This window comes from Chiloscyllium punctatum, chromosome 21 (assembly GCF_047496795.1).
Source record: "Chiloscyllium punctatum isolate Juve2018m chromosome 21, sChiPun1.3, whole genome shotgun sequence".
In the NCBI taxonomy this organism is placed as follows: domain Eukaryota; kingdom Metazoa; phylum Chordata; class Chondrichthyes; order Orectolobiformes; family Hemiscylliidae; genus Chiloscyllium; species Chiloscyllium punctatum.
The window spans coordinates 87,648,628-87,663,470 of NC_092759.1; the positions used below are offsets into that span (position 1 = coordinate 87,648,628).

A 14,843-nucleotide genomic window follows, 5' to 3' on the forward strand; every position below is an offset into this window, starting at 1 on the left:
ACAAAAGCCACGAAGCAGTGCGCAAGCTCCAGCCAACAGTTGTATTGTGGACAATGAAGAAGGTTATCTCAGAATACAATGGGATATTGATCAGATGGGCCAGTGGGCTGAGGACAGGCAGATAGGATTTAATATAGACAGATTAGGTGTGTATCTTGTTGTCATAGACAGGTTGAAGTGATTGATGTCAGCGGCGGACCAATGCAGAGGCAGGGGAGGAACTGGAGGACCTGGCGGGGCAGTTGGTCCTCCGGCCAATCAGTGAATGAGGGCGGGACTAGACTATACCACGTGATCATCCTCGCGCTGGGCGCGGATGTTCGGAATGTCTGCGCGGAGAGCTGTCCGTAAGGAAAGAAATAAACAGCAGGAAGCGGGAGGGAAATGGTGTTGGTATGTTCTGAGAGGTTTTACAATCATTTGGTACACATCGGAAAATACAAATTTGAAACGTACAGTTCCGTTTTTGCAGCAAACGGGAATATGCCTCGTTGAGTAATCGGCCCGAGTGAGCGCCGCCATCTTTATTCGGGGCAATGATTCACTGGACACGTGCGCGGCCGCCAGCTTTGTAGGGGGCAAAGTTCAGAGGGATGTATGTACAGCCTTCCCTGGTAAAAAGAGACATAGGGCAGGATTTACACACAGCACATTCAAACACAGAGAAATTGAGTTTTTTTATTTGTTTCGTCATTCATTAAAATGATTTGGATGTGAACAGAGGCCGTATAGTTAGTAAGTTTGCAGGTGACACCAAAATTGGAGGTATTGTGGATAATGAAGAAGGTTATCTCAGAGTACAGTGGGATATTGATCAGATGGGCCAATGGGCTGAGGAGTGCCAAAAAGGATTTAATTTAGGTAGAGTCGGTTAGATAGTCATAGGTTGGACTGAAAAAGTCTGTTTTGTGCTAGACATCTTTGACTGTGGGATCATAAAAGTGAACTCTGCTCTGGTTCACCTCTGGGCTCTCTAATGTCCACTTGTTCGTTGTGTAGTTTCCTCAGTGTCTCATGGGTGTATTTCTGCTCTGTAGAGTATTTTACTATTACTTTACAAATGTTTTGTATTGAAAAATGTATTGAAAAATTTGGTATTGAAAAATGTATTGCTGGAAAAACACAGGAGGCCAGGCAGCATCCGAGGAGCAAGAGAATCGACGTTTCGGGCATAAGCCCTTCTTCAGGAATGTAAAGGAATTGTCCACTGCTGCCTGGCTCCTGACTATCTGCTGCTCCATTATCAGGTTATTTTTTTCCCACAATATCTTTGACAGTCAAGAATTCTTTTTTCAATAAGCGAGTGCATTTTCCTTCAATTTGACAGTCAAAGTCTGCACCATTTTCATTCCCTGTAATTCATATTGCATTCCCTGAAACATCAACTGTGTATTTCTTCTCCCACCGAAACCAGTGATCAATGCCAAAGCCTTGTTGCCTGTGGAGAGGGTGGTGTTTGACTTCCTTGTACTGCTGCAGTTTGTATGGTGAAGGTGCTCCCACAATGTGGTTGGGTAAGAGACATTACAGATTATTCACTCAGCGATATCGAAGAGTAGAAGATATCGGTACAAATCATCATGGTTTTAATTTCAGAAAAATATTATTGAGAACTTTTGACATAAGGCTACAGATGGAGAATAGTGTGTCCAGTGACCACAACCATTGCCAAATAAGCAGTTTTTCAAGAATGCCTTAATGGAAGAAAGTAGATCTTAGAGGCTTAGAGTGGGGATTCCAGACCATGTTCCCTTGGAGTCTATAGAAAGAGTCACACAGGTGAACTCAAAAATAAACACATCATTGAGAGTCTGAACTAAAATGAGTTATTGAGATATGAAAGGATGTGTGGTGCAGGGAGTTAGGAATGATTACAGCCAGGAATTAACTCAAAGATGCGAAAGTAAATTGTTGTTGCATATAAATAGGAGTCTTTTGATTGATCAGCAAGTTTTGGTACAAGTGAGCACTTTGGCAGGAAAGCTTTCAATATTCTTGAGATTATCGGGAGGGTGATAGTGGGTTTAGATAATAAAACCTAGAGTTAACAAAAGGACTGAATAAGAGTTTCAGCAAATGAGCCGAGACTATGGTGAGGTCAGGTAATATCACTGAAGTCGAAGTCATGGTCTTGGAGGAGGTCTGGCCTGTCATCCTCACCTCATCTCTGGGATTCAGCTATTTGTCAGTTTGTGAATCAAGTCTGTAACTATCTCAGGAACTGAGTGGTCCTGGCAGAACCCAAACTGGGCATCGCTGAGCAGTTGCTTGACAGCACTGTTGATGACACCTTCCATCACTTCACTGCTGAGCGAGTGTGGACTGATAGAGGGGAATTGGCTGAGTTGGATCTGCCTTGTGTTGTTGTGTTGGAACATCCCTGAGCATTGTTCTACAAAGTCGGTAGGTGCCAGTGCTGGAGCAGTACTTGCCTTGGTGGGCAACAAGTTCTGGAGCACAGCAATCAGTACTATTACCAGAATATTGGCAGGGCCCCTAGCCTTTATACTACTTATCCATTTCTTGATCTGATTTGAAATGAGTTTTCAACCAAGTCGATTGATATCTGTGATGTCGGGACAAATGGAGAAGGCTCATCCACTTGGCACTGCTGGCTGAAAATCGCTGCTAATGCTGTCCTCTTATCTGTTGCATGGATGTGTAAGGCCCCTCCATTAGTAAGGGTGGGGATATCTGTGATGCTTCCTCCAATGAGTTGTTTAATTGTCCATCACTATTCTTGACTACGTGTGGCAGAACTGCAGAACTCCGATCTAATCTGTTGGTTATGGGATCACTTAGTTCTATTTGGTGTTGCTTGTGCTGTTTGGCATGCAGGTTTGGTAGCTGCACCAGGTTGGCACCTCAATTTTAGGTACGCCTGGTACTGCTGGCATGCCTTCCTGCATTCACCATTGAACCAGGGATGATTCCCCTGGTATGATGTTATTAGTTGAGTCGGGGATATCAGGCCATGAGATTTCAGATAGGGCTGGAGTACAGTTCTGCTGCTGCTGTTGGCCCACAGTGAGGTGGAAGTTGCAGGGTCAAGAGGGCTGATTTTGTTGTATTTGCTAGTGCATTGGTAGATGTAATGTGGTCCATCCAGTTTCATTCCTTTGTTGAGACTGTGCAGTGATTAATACAATAAGTGATTTGATGGGCCACTGATGGGTTTCTTCCCTCAAGGACATTGTCAATGGCAGAAAAACATCCCCAATGGTTCCATGGCAAACAGTAGATTCTTCATTCCAGTTTTTTTTTTAATTCAGAGCCACCCTCTACCGATTTGGGATTCAAACCAAAACTTCAGTTGTATATTTTAATATTCTTGATAAATGATAAATACGACAGGTTTGTTCACTTATTTTCAGAATCACTATCACAGGTTTTGTTTATTTTTTTATTTCCAAAACACTGTCCATTATCCTGTCTCCTCCATCCTCCCCTCCTACAACAAGAGTGAGGAGCACATGGAGTTTCTCTGTCCATAACATTGAGACAGTCCGATCAGCTGCCTCTGCTTCTATCCTCCCTCTCCACTCGCCCACCGAGCCAAACTGCCTCATAAGGGTGCTCCTCATTTTGGTCCTAAACTTGCATTTCCTAGAGTCTCTTGTCAAGCCGTATTAGAGGTCATCTTGACCATTTACCCTAGTGTAGCTAAATCTCTAAATTCTAAATCTCTGTCTCGTTCTCATGCTTGTCAGTGCCACCCCCTTCCCCCCCACCACCACCACCTTGCAATTCACAGATATTGTTCCATGATCTGTCTGTCTGTCTTTTTTGGTTATGTTCTTCTCTCCCATTCTGCTAAAAACTGATATATGACCTCACCGTCATTGGAAAATCCTGCTCCATCTCCACTCTCCCTTTCCTTTCTGAATTCCTTGTATTTGGCGTCCCTCCAGGATCTATCCTTGGTCCGTCCTGTTTCTCACCTACATACTGCCAGGAGGTAACATTGTCAGTGTGCATGTGAAACAGTGCTTTTGGGCAATGTCCAGCTCTCCCTACCCATCATCCATCTCCATGACTCCACTGTTACTCAGTTATCAAAGTGCTTACCACGCTTCGATTAGCTGCAATTCACTCCAGTGAAACACTGCAATTGTTCAACCCATTGCCTTCAGTTGCTATTCCAAATTCATTTCCCTTACTGCTGTGTCCCTCCCTCTCACTGTCTGAAGTGTCTGAGGTAGAACTACGTTCTTCACAACATTGCTGTCATATCTGACCCCAAGGTGACCTTCTGATCAGACATCGACACAATCACAAACACCAGGAATTCCAATCTCTAAAACGTTGCTTATCTCCTTTTCACCCCAGCTCCATTGCTACTGAAACCCTAACCTGTGTCAGTGTTGCCTTTAACTTGACAAATCTGAAACAGAACCCTTGATTTCGTGACTGACCCAGAATCTGGTTCAAAACTCACCCGTAATGGGACACATCCTCTCCATATTTACCCAGTCAAAACTCGACAGAATCCTATATGTTTCAAAGTGATCACCTCTGATTCTTCCAAAGTCCAGTGAATAGATTCCCAACTTGTTTAGCCTTTGCTTACAGGATAATCCCTTCAAAACAGGGATCATCCCAATGGATCTTCTCTGAAATGCCTCCAATAAACTACTCTATTTTGTTAACTAAAGTGACCAAATCTGTTCACGTTACTCCAGATGTGGTCTCACTCGCCATTTGTTTAGTTGCCCTAAGGTATATACTCCAAACTTTATATTGCAAACTCTTTGAAATAAGGAAGAACATTCCATTCCCTTTCCTGATTCCACGTTGTAACTGTGTGCTCGCTTTCTGTGTTTCCTGCTCATTTTCTCCCCACCCCGGTCCCTTTGTGGTGCAGCTTTCTACAGTTTATCCCAAGTTATACTCTATTTGCCAACTTGTTGCCCACGTTTCCTGTGAATATCTCTCTCTGTAAACTGTTTATAATCCTTTTGGAACTTTCCTGTTATGCCTTTTCTAGGAGATTTCCCCCCTCATTATTCGAAACATGTATTGTGAGCACTGGGCAGAGGGAAGCATGCGCAGTTGCTATCTTTCAGGGATACTCTGTTTCATGACTGGGAGGAGCTTGTTGCCCATTGGTCAGAATGGAGACAACTTGCCCATCAAGGTGCATGAGCCTTTCACACCCCATGTCTTATTGAGGAGACACAGAGGCAGAACGGAAGGAAAGAAAAGGAAGCAAATCCTGCTCTCCATATCTCACAGAATCGTGGGACATTCTGTCCCATATTCAGTCACATGAAGTTCCAAGGTGGAAACTCATAGAAATCCACATAGATTTGCCCTTGAAGTGCCTGCTGACCTCCACCAGGGATAATGTGTACAGTCCTCCTGGGCCAGGAGGAGTGGATTGTATGAGTTTCAAACTTGAACTGACAGTGACAGATTTTATAAGCTTGTATTACAGGCAGATATTCAGATGGTAATCTCAGTCACTGTAACGCCAAACTCTGACAGAATTACTCCATTCATCAGGACCTGGATATTCATATTGTGAGAGAGTATTGTGTTCCAGATTAATACCATTTGCTGAATAAAAGTTCTCCTTTGAATCAAACCATCCTCTCAATAGATCTTCCCAAATCTTCAACATGTGTTCTGTAATCCTTGTATAATGAGCTGATGGGTCTAAGGTTTATTATTATAACGTGTAACTTTTGTAAACCGCTTTGTCACAGCTCCCCAAGTTTCCTTTGGTACAAGGAGAACAATCTCAGTTTTTCCATACCCCTGATTCCCCAATGTCTGTTTGCTCTCTATAAGGTACACATAAGGGTTGTGTTGGAACATTCACCACTTGCCTGCATCAGTGCCCCCCACCCCCCACCCCAACAATATTAAAGAGAGTGAACATCCTCCAGGGTAAAGTACTGTACCCCAGTGGTTTCCCATCCACCGCCTTCAGGATTCCCTCTCCCGAACCTCGAGGCACAGTGGCATCACTGTGTAAAAGATCAAGTCAGCATTGTCCTACCCGACCATAGGACTGCTCTCTCATTAGAGAGAGATGTCTGGTAGTGGTTAACCTGAATATTACCACAGCACAGGCAAGGGGATAGGTTGAAAAGGAGAGTCCATTAATTGTGGATGGTCATTCTTGATGTGTATTAGCAACACACATGTCACGTGAACAATTAATGTTAAAAAGCCCCACAAATTCTGCAACAAAATCCCTCATTCCTTGAAGCATCCTGGTAAATCTCCTGTGCCCCCTCTCAGGGACCCTGCCATCCTTCACAATGTGTGGGCGATCTGTGGTTCACACAGACCCAGCTGCTCTGAACCCTGTGGGTGATGGCATAGAGCAACAGTTGCACTAAACCTCACTGTCTGGAAGAGAGTGAGAGACAGAAATCCTGAAGGCATTTAAAATCTATTTAGGAACACACTTGCAAGGCCAAGGCTGACAGGTCTATGGGCTCTGTGCTGGAAAATGGGATTAAAATAGTTAGCTGGGAGATTTCATTACAGCATAAACCCAATGGACCACAAAACCGTTTTCTGTCATGTCGACCACAGACGTGTAATATAGGAATATGACAATCCACAATAGAAACCAGGTCAGAGAAGGTGATATTAGAATAGATGATACGTGATTAATTAATGTTTTTTGGACGAAAATGTGACCGAGGTTAAGCGGGACATTGTGGAGCTCTGGGTGCAGGAATCTGAAATAAAAATGGGTTATCTTGAAGGCTGGAATTAAAGAAAGGCACATCACAGAGATTTGTGAGGGTGGACAAGATTAAAGATAGAGAGGGTGTTGAGACTGGAGGAGATTAGAGATTGGAGGATGTTGCAGAGATTGAGATGTTTTTGATCCCAGAGATAGTGATCGTTCTGAGGCTAGAGAGGAATTATAGAGATAAGGATGAGTTGTTCCCTTTCCCAACACTCCCTCTTTACTGATAATGATTGTTTCTCTGTCCTCATCTGCCATTGCCTCCATAGGCCTGCGACAATGAGAGTACACAGACAGTATGTTCCTGTTAAGGCCAAGGCTGGGAGGTGTCGAGAATGCTGCATGACCTGAGAAATTGGGGCTCTGGTGAAGAAAATGAAGAGAAGATATAGGTACAGGTACAGAGCACTGGGTTTGAGTGAGTCCCTAGGGCACTATAAGGGCAGTAGGAGTATACTCGCGGGAAACCAGGAGGCAAAAAAGGGGACATGAGATAGCTTTGGGAAATAGGTTTAAGGAGAATCCAAAGAGATTCTACAAATACACTAAAGACAAAAAAATAACTAGGCAGAGAATAGCGACCCTCAAAGATCAACAAGACTGTCTATGGAACAGCAGGAGATGGGAGAGATTCTGTAAGTATTTCATGTCAGTTTTTACTGAAAGGGGGTATTTAAGTTAGAGAAGTTGAAGAAATAAATAGTGATAACTTGGCAAGTGTACATATTACAGAGGAGGAGGTACTGGATGTCTTAAAATGCATAAAGGTGGATAAATCCCTGGAATCTGATCAGGTGTATCCCAGAACATTGTGGGTAATTAGGGAAGCTTTTGCTGGGCCCCTCGCTGCGATATTTGTATCATCGATCACCACAGGTGAGGTGCTGGAAGATGGGCGCCATTATTTGAGAAAGGTGGTAAGGAAAAGCCAGGGAACTATAGACCGGTGAGCCTGAAGTCAGTGACAGAGACGTTGTTGGAAGGGATTCTCAGGGACAGGATTTACATGTCATTGGAAAAGCAAGAAATGATTAGGGAGAGTCAGCATGGCTTTGTGCATTGAAATCAGTAACTTGGACTTGAGAAAGACACAAGGTTTCACATAACACACTGGTTAGCAGGCTCAGTACCATCGAATTCTGGCCGAACTAGCTGTTTGAATACGGAATTGGCTGGAAGGTCAAACAGTCATAGATGGACAGCACAGAAACAGAGACCCGTCGGTCCAACCAGTACATGCTGATCAGATATCCCAATGCAATCTAGTCCCACCTGTCAGCACCCGGCCCATGTCCTTCCTATTCATATACACATGAAGATGCCTTTTAAATGTTGCAATCGTAATGGCCTCCACCACTTCCTCTGACAGCTCATTCCATACACGTACCACCCTCTGTGTGGAAACGTTGTCTCTCAAGTCTCTTTAAAGTCTTTCCCCTCATACCATAAACCTATGCCCTCTAGTGCTGGGATCCCCCACGCCAGGGAAAAGACTTTGTCTATTTATCCTATCCATGCACCTCAGGTTTTTATATACATAGATAAGATCACCTCTCAGCCTCCGACGCTGCAGGGAAACAGCCCCAGTCTATTCAACCTCTATTCAATCCCCAGCCGAGCTCAAATCCTCCAACCATGGCATTGTTCTTGTAAATCTTTTCTGAACCCTTTCAAGTTTCACAACATCCTTCCAATAGGAGGGTGACCAGATTTGTACGCAACTTTCCAAAAGTGGCCTAACCAATGTCCTGTACAGCTGCAACATGATCTCATAACTCCTGTACTCAATACATTGTCCGATAAAGGCAAGCATACCAAATGCTGCCTTCACTATCCTATCTACCGGCACTCCAAGGTCTCTTTGTTCAGTAACACACCTCAAGACCTTACCATTAAGTGTGTATGTCCTGCTAAGATTTGCTTTCCCAAAATGCCACTCCTCAGCCCATTCACCCATCTGATCAAGATCCCATTGTACTCTGAGGTCATCTTTTTCACTGTCCACTACACCTCCAGTTTTGGTGTCATCTCACTAACTATACGTCCGATGTTCACATCCAAGTCATTGATATAAATGACGAAAGGTAGTGGATCCAGCAGTGATCCTTGTAACACTCCACTAGTCACAGGCCTCCAGTCTGAAAAGCAACCCTCCATCACCACCCTCTGTCTTCTGCCTTTGAGCCAGTTCTGTATCCAAATGGTTAGTTCTCCCTGTATTCCATGAGCTCTAACCTTGCTGAGCAGTCAGTATCATAGTGGAGGGTGCTTTTTGGACTGGAAGCCTGTGATGAGCAATATGCTGTCAGGCTGGGTGCTGGGTCCACTGCTTTTTGCCATTTATATAAATGATTTCTCTGTGAATACTGGAGCTACAGTTACAATAGACACCAAAATTGGAGGTGCAGTGCACAGCAAGGTTACCCGAGAGTACAATGAGACTCCGATCAAATGGGCTGAGGAATGGCAGACGCAGTTTAATTTAGATAAATGTGAGGTTCTGCATTTTGGAAAAGCAAATCAGGGCAGGACTTCTACACTTAATGGGAAGGCCCTGGGGAGTGTTGCTGAAGTAAGAGATCTTGGAGTGCAGGTTCATAATTCCTTGAAAGTGGAACCATAGATAGGCAGGGTAGTGAAGAAAGTGTTTGGTGTACTTGCCTTTATTGGTCTGTGCATTGAGTACAGGTGTTGTGACGTCATTTTGCAGCTGTACAGGACATTCATTCAGCCACTTCTGGAATTCTGCTTTCAGTCCTGGTCTCCCCGCTATTGGAATGATATCGTGAAACTTGAAAGGATTCGAAAAGATGCAAAGATGTTGCCAGGGTTGAGGGATTGAGCTATAGGGAGAGGCTGAATAGACTGAGGCTGTTTTCACTGGAGAATTGAACGCTGAGAAGTGACCATAGAGGTTGATAAAATCGTTAAGGGCAAACAGCCAGGGTCTTGTTCCTGTTTAGGTGAGTCCAAAACTAGAAAGCACAGGCGTGAGGGAAAAGATTGAAAAGGGATATTAGGGGCAAAGTTTCAAGCTGAACGTGGCACGTGTATGGAATGAGCTGCCAGAGAAAGTGTGGAGGCTGGTACAGTTACAACATTTAAAAGCCATCTCACTGGATATGTGATTGGGAAAGGTTTAGAAGGCTATGGGCCAAGGGCTGGCATATGGGACGAGATTAATTTTAGGATATCTGGTCGGCATGGACAAGTTGGACTGAAGGGTCTGTTTCTGTGCTGTACATCTCTATGGCACTAATAAATTAAAATTAAGATAGGTTTCTCTTTTATGGAGAGTTAGCAGAAGGTCAGACAATTCTCCTTGAAGCTGAGAAGGTTAAGCAGTGATTTCGACCAGGAGTTGATTTGTTTCCAGGGTATTTCATTTACAGAGAGACAGAGTGAGAAATTTTTAACGTCACAATTTTTAGTAACTATTTTCAGGAAACTGGCAAATAATGCAGAGGAAAAATGTGAAGATTATTTTACTCACTAAGTTCTTAGCATCTGGAACAGTTTGACCAACAGCTGGATGCAGATACAGTAGTTATTGTCAAAACAAATTTGAAATGTAACATTTTTAAGGAAGGATTTGGAGGGCTATGTCCAAATGGGAGGTGAGTTGGGACTGACTGGCACCATCTCCAGAGGGAGAGAGTACAGCCCCGATGGGCTGAATAGCCTCCAGCCCCTGTGCTCTGTGATACTGCCCCATTCACTGTGAATGATGAAGCTCATCACAGGACAGAGCCGTAGAGATATACAGCATGAAAATAAACCCTTTGGTTAAACTGGTCCATGCTGACCAGATATCCCAACCTAATCTAGACCCATTTGCCAACACTTGGCACATATCAATCTACACCCTTCCTATTCATATACCCATCCAGATGCCAAATGGTTTAATTGTACCAACATCCTCCACTTCTCGACAGAAGATTCCATACCTGCACCAACCTCAGTGGGAAAAAAACTTGCCCCTCAGATCCATTTTAAATCCTTCCCCCCTCATCTTAAACCTATGCCCTCTCATTCTGGGCTTCCCGACCCCAGGGAAATGACCTTGTCTATTTATCCTATTTGTCTATTTATCAGCCAGGCCCCTCATGATTTTATAAACCTCTATGAGGTCACCCCTCAGCCTTTGATGCACCTGGGAGGATCCCACCACTCAGGTCACAATGGGGCCTGGCTGATTGACACAGCTTCAGACCAATAGGAGAGTTGGCATGATCCTCCAGCCAATGGGAGTGAATGAGGGGTGGGTCCAGCAGGCCAACACATGACCATCAGCTTTGCAGGCGCAGTGTCACTGTGAGGGGGGGACTGAATGTGAAGGAGTGGGAGAGACAGCAGATACTGGGAGAGAGATGGAGTTAGTGTGGACTGGGAAGGTTGATAAACAATGTTTCAGTCTGTTGGACCTGAATTAGATACTCCGGGTAAATTAGAACCAAAAGAACTTCGGATGCTGTAAATCACACACAACAACCACAAGGTACTGGAAATGCTCAGCAGGTCTGGCAGCATCAGTGAAAAGAAATCAGTTCGCATTTTCGATCCAGTGACGCTTCCTCAGGAACTGATGTTACTGAGGAAAAAAAAAGTCTGTTTTTATGCAGAAGGTAGGGGTTAAGGAGTAAATGATAGGTGGGGATAGAGTCCAAAGAGAGAGATAAGAGCAGTTGGACAAAGGAGTGAATAACGATCGGACGGGGGGGGAGGGTGAATAGCTGTTTATGGGGACTGTTAGTGGCTAACCATAGGTAGTGTGTAATGGTAAGCTACATAATAACAAGGCCTGGTATGTGGGGTAGGGGGGCAAAGACACTAGGACGTGGGAGAGTTCAGGACCTAAAATTATTGAATTTGATGTTGAAGCCAGAGGATTGCAGGGTCCCCGAGTGGAAGATGAGGTGTCGTTCTTCCAGCTTGTGTTAAAGTGTGGCTCTGGAAAAGCACAGCAGGTCAGGCAGCATCCAAGGAGCAGGAGAATTGACGTATTGGGAATGTCAGCACTTCATCAGAAATGTGGGTGGTGGAATATGGCTGAGAGATAAATAGGGAGGGGTGTTTGGGGTTGGGGAAGCGAGCTAGGGAGGCAATAGGTGGTTGTAGATGGAGGGCCGTGGTGAGAGGGTGGAATGAATAATTGGTAAGGAAGATGGGCAGGAGGGACTGTTCAAGAGGCCAGTGCCGAGTTGGAGGGTTGAATCTGAGATAAGTTGCGGAGTGGGAGATGAGGAAACCTTGATGCCGTGTGTTTGAAAGTTCCCAAAGTGGAAGATGAGGTGTTCTTCCTCCAGGTGTCGGGTGGCTCGGATTTGGGGATGGAGGACTTGCATGTCCTTGTCAGCGTGGTGGCGGATGGGGTGGGGGGTAGGCGAAATGGTCGATCACAGGGCGGTGGGGTTGGTTGGTGCATGTGTCCTAGAAATGTTCCCTGAAATATTCCACAATTTGGCATCCTGAGAGTAAGGGACACAATAGGTGAGGTGTTTGGGTGGGCAGGGAAATCTCTGCTGGATGTGGGAGGATCCAGTGGTGCCTTGGATGGAGTTAAAGGGAAGGTGTGGGAACAGGTTTTCCACCTCTTGCAGTGGCAAGCGAAGGTGCTTGGAGTGGAGGGTGGGTTGGTGGGGACCGTGGATCTAACGTGGAAGTCACAGAAGGTATGGTCTCTGTGGAATGCTGAAAGGGGTGGGGAGGGAAATATATCTCAGGTGGTTGGATCTGATGGTGGAAAGAGCAGAGGATGATGCGTTGTATCTGGGTGGAAGGTGAGGATGGTGGGATTCCATCTTTGTTGCATTTGGAGGGGTGTGGTTCAAGGGCAGTGGTGTGGGAAGTGGAGGAGATACACTGGAGGGCATTGTTGACCACATGGGAAGGGAAATTGCAGTCCTTGAAATAGGAAGCCATTTGGTATGTTCTAAAGTGTTCTTCCAGCTTGCATCAATCTTCACTGGAACACTGCAGTAAGCATGAGACAGAAATGTTGGACAGGGAACAGTCTTGTGTGTTAAAGAGCAGGCAACTGGAAGCTCAGGGTCTTTTTTGCAGGCACAATATAGATCATCAGCCACCATTTCCACCACCGCCACTGAGATGCGAGAAGGTTCCTGTCTCCTCCATTAACCGCTTTCCACCTTCCCACTCCTTTATCTTTCCAAATGTTCCTGTCTCTCTTTGGGCTCTGTCCCCACCTATTATTTACTCTTTAACCCCTATCTCCTGTAGTCCAAAGATCTGTAGGTTAAGTGAATTGGCCCAGCGAAGGTTCCCATAGTGTTCAGGGATGTGCATTAGTTCGGGGGAAATGGAGAGTAATAGAATAGGAGAATGGGTCTGGGTGGGATAAACTTCGGAGGGTGGGTGTGGAATTGTTGGGCCAAAGGGCCTGTTTCCTGAAGGGATTCTAATTTTCCCAGCTGTCATCGGTTCTGAGGATGGATCACTGGACCCACGATAACCCATGGTGTGTACAGGAGACGGAAAGGGGAGAGTGGCAGCAGGAACCAGATGAAATGTATCAGTGTAGACTGGGAGGGTTTAGTTACACTGTGGGCAGGTCGTTAGTCTGAATGAGAAACTCTTGGTCCCACATTTGCAGCAAAGGGGAAGATGGCTTGGGCCTCAGGCAGTGAGAGGTCCTGGGTTATAGCCGCCATCGTTGTTTGGGGCAAGGTACAGCAAGGAGCATGCAGGTGTCCTCTTCCTGGGTGGGGGACGGGGCGATTTGAAGAGGAGCATTTACACATCAAACACATACCAAGAGAAGTGTTTGCCTTCACTATTCATCTTGCACTGATTGAGCTTTGTTTTGTGAATTCATTTTATAGGATATTAATTGAGAATAATTGAGACTGGGATCTCAAAAAACAAGGTTCTACAGTCAGCGGAGTCCTCAGGATCTGAATATCATTGGCATTTAACTGTGGAATGAGAAAGGTTTGTCTGTTCCGTCTGTGGGAAAATATCTTCAATATTTTTGTCAAGCCAAAAGCAGAAAGATGTTCAAGTTCATGGATGGATCACCCTTGGGGTATGTGTTCAATCCTTGGCCCTGCAGCTGTGGAAGGGGGTATTGGCCTGAGAGAGAGCACAGATTTATCCAAATTACACCTCGTCCTTTTGCAGGAACTGTCAGATTTAGTCTCAATCATCCACTTTATAATGTTAATCTGTAAACACCCTACTTCCAATTCTCTGCAAATTTCTCGTGGAATCAAATTCCAGCACCATTTCAGGTGGAATGTTCCAGATTCTGACAACTGTCTGTTCATTCAGAAACTGCTAAAGTCCATTTTGACTCTGAGGTTACAAAGGGCTGAATTGAAAGATGCAATGCTGGTCTGAGCTCCCATTGAGGTGCATTGGAACAGTACAGGAGGATGAGGGTGCATTTTCTGTTTTCTCTGTTATAGAGTATTGAGAAATTCAAATTGAAATTCATGATACTTGATCCGTGCCGATCTGAATATCATTGACCATTTCATCTGGATGGAAAGGTGGTGCATTTTGTCCGTGGACGAATATTTCAAATGTCCGTGTGACTGGAAAAAGTACTGAGACAGTGAAGTCCATGTTAGCGTGGGGACTGTGGAGAGAGATTTCATTGGTTTTTGAAAGTCTAAACAATCATGGCACATTTCCCTGGAACAGGTAAGACACAGATTGGTTTTGTATGAGGACAATTAACCATGAAACCAGAAAGACCAAAGGATTCCTGCATCATGGAAAAAGCTATGAAAATGGGATTGTTGTAATGGAGTGAGTTATCGATCAGTGATTGTAATCCATTGGTGTTTTCACATCGGTTCCAGTGCCGTGGGGAAACACAGGAAATTTGAGTGCAGTGTAGGTTTCAGTTATTCAACTGGAAACATGAAGGAGAAATTTACAAGGATGATGCCAGGTCTCAGGGGTCTGAGGTACAGGGAGAGGTTGGACAAGCAAGGACTTTTTTGTTTAGAGCAGAGGAAACTGCGGGGGAATATTTTATAGAAGTGTATAAGACCATGAGGGGCATGGGTAAGGTGAATGCACTCGGTCTTTTTCGCAGGGTCTCGAGGATTGGAGGGCATCATGTTAAAGTTAGAGGAGAAAGAATACATGGGAACCTGAGGGG

General features: G+C 44.8%; 1 long non-coding RNA gene across 1 annotated transcript; it reads left to right on the forward strand.

Annotated features, from left to right (window-relative positions):
- Nucleotides 1-1,454: 1,454 nt before the first annotated feature.
- LOC140492412 (uncharacterized) lies at nt 1,455-13,657 on the forward strand. The gene is made up of 3 exons (XR_011963569.1): nt 1,455-1,514; nt 6,982-7,110; nt 13,555-13,657. It is a non-coding gene; the product is annotated as an uncharacterized lncRNA (long non-coding RNA).
- The last annotated feature ends 1,186 nt before the right edge of the window (nt 13,658-14,843 follow it).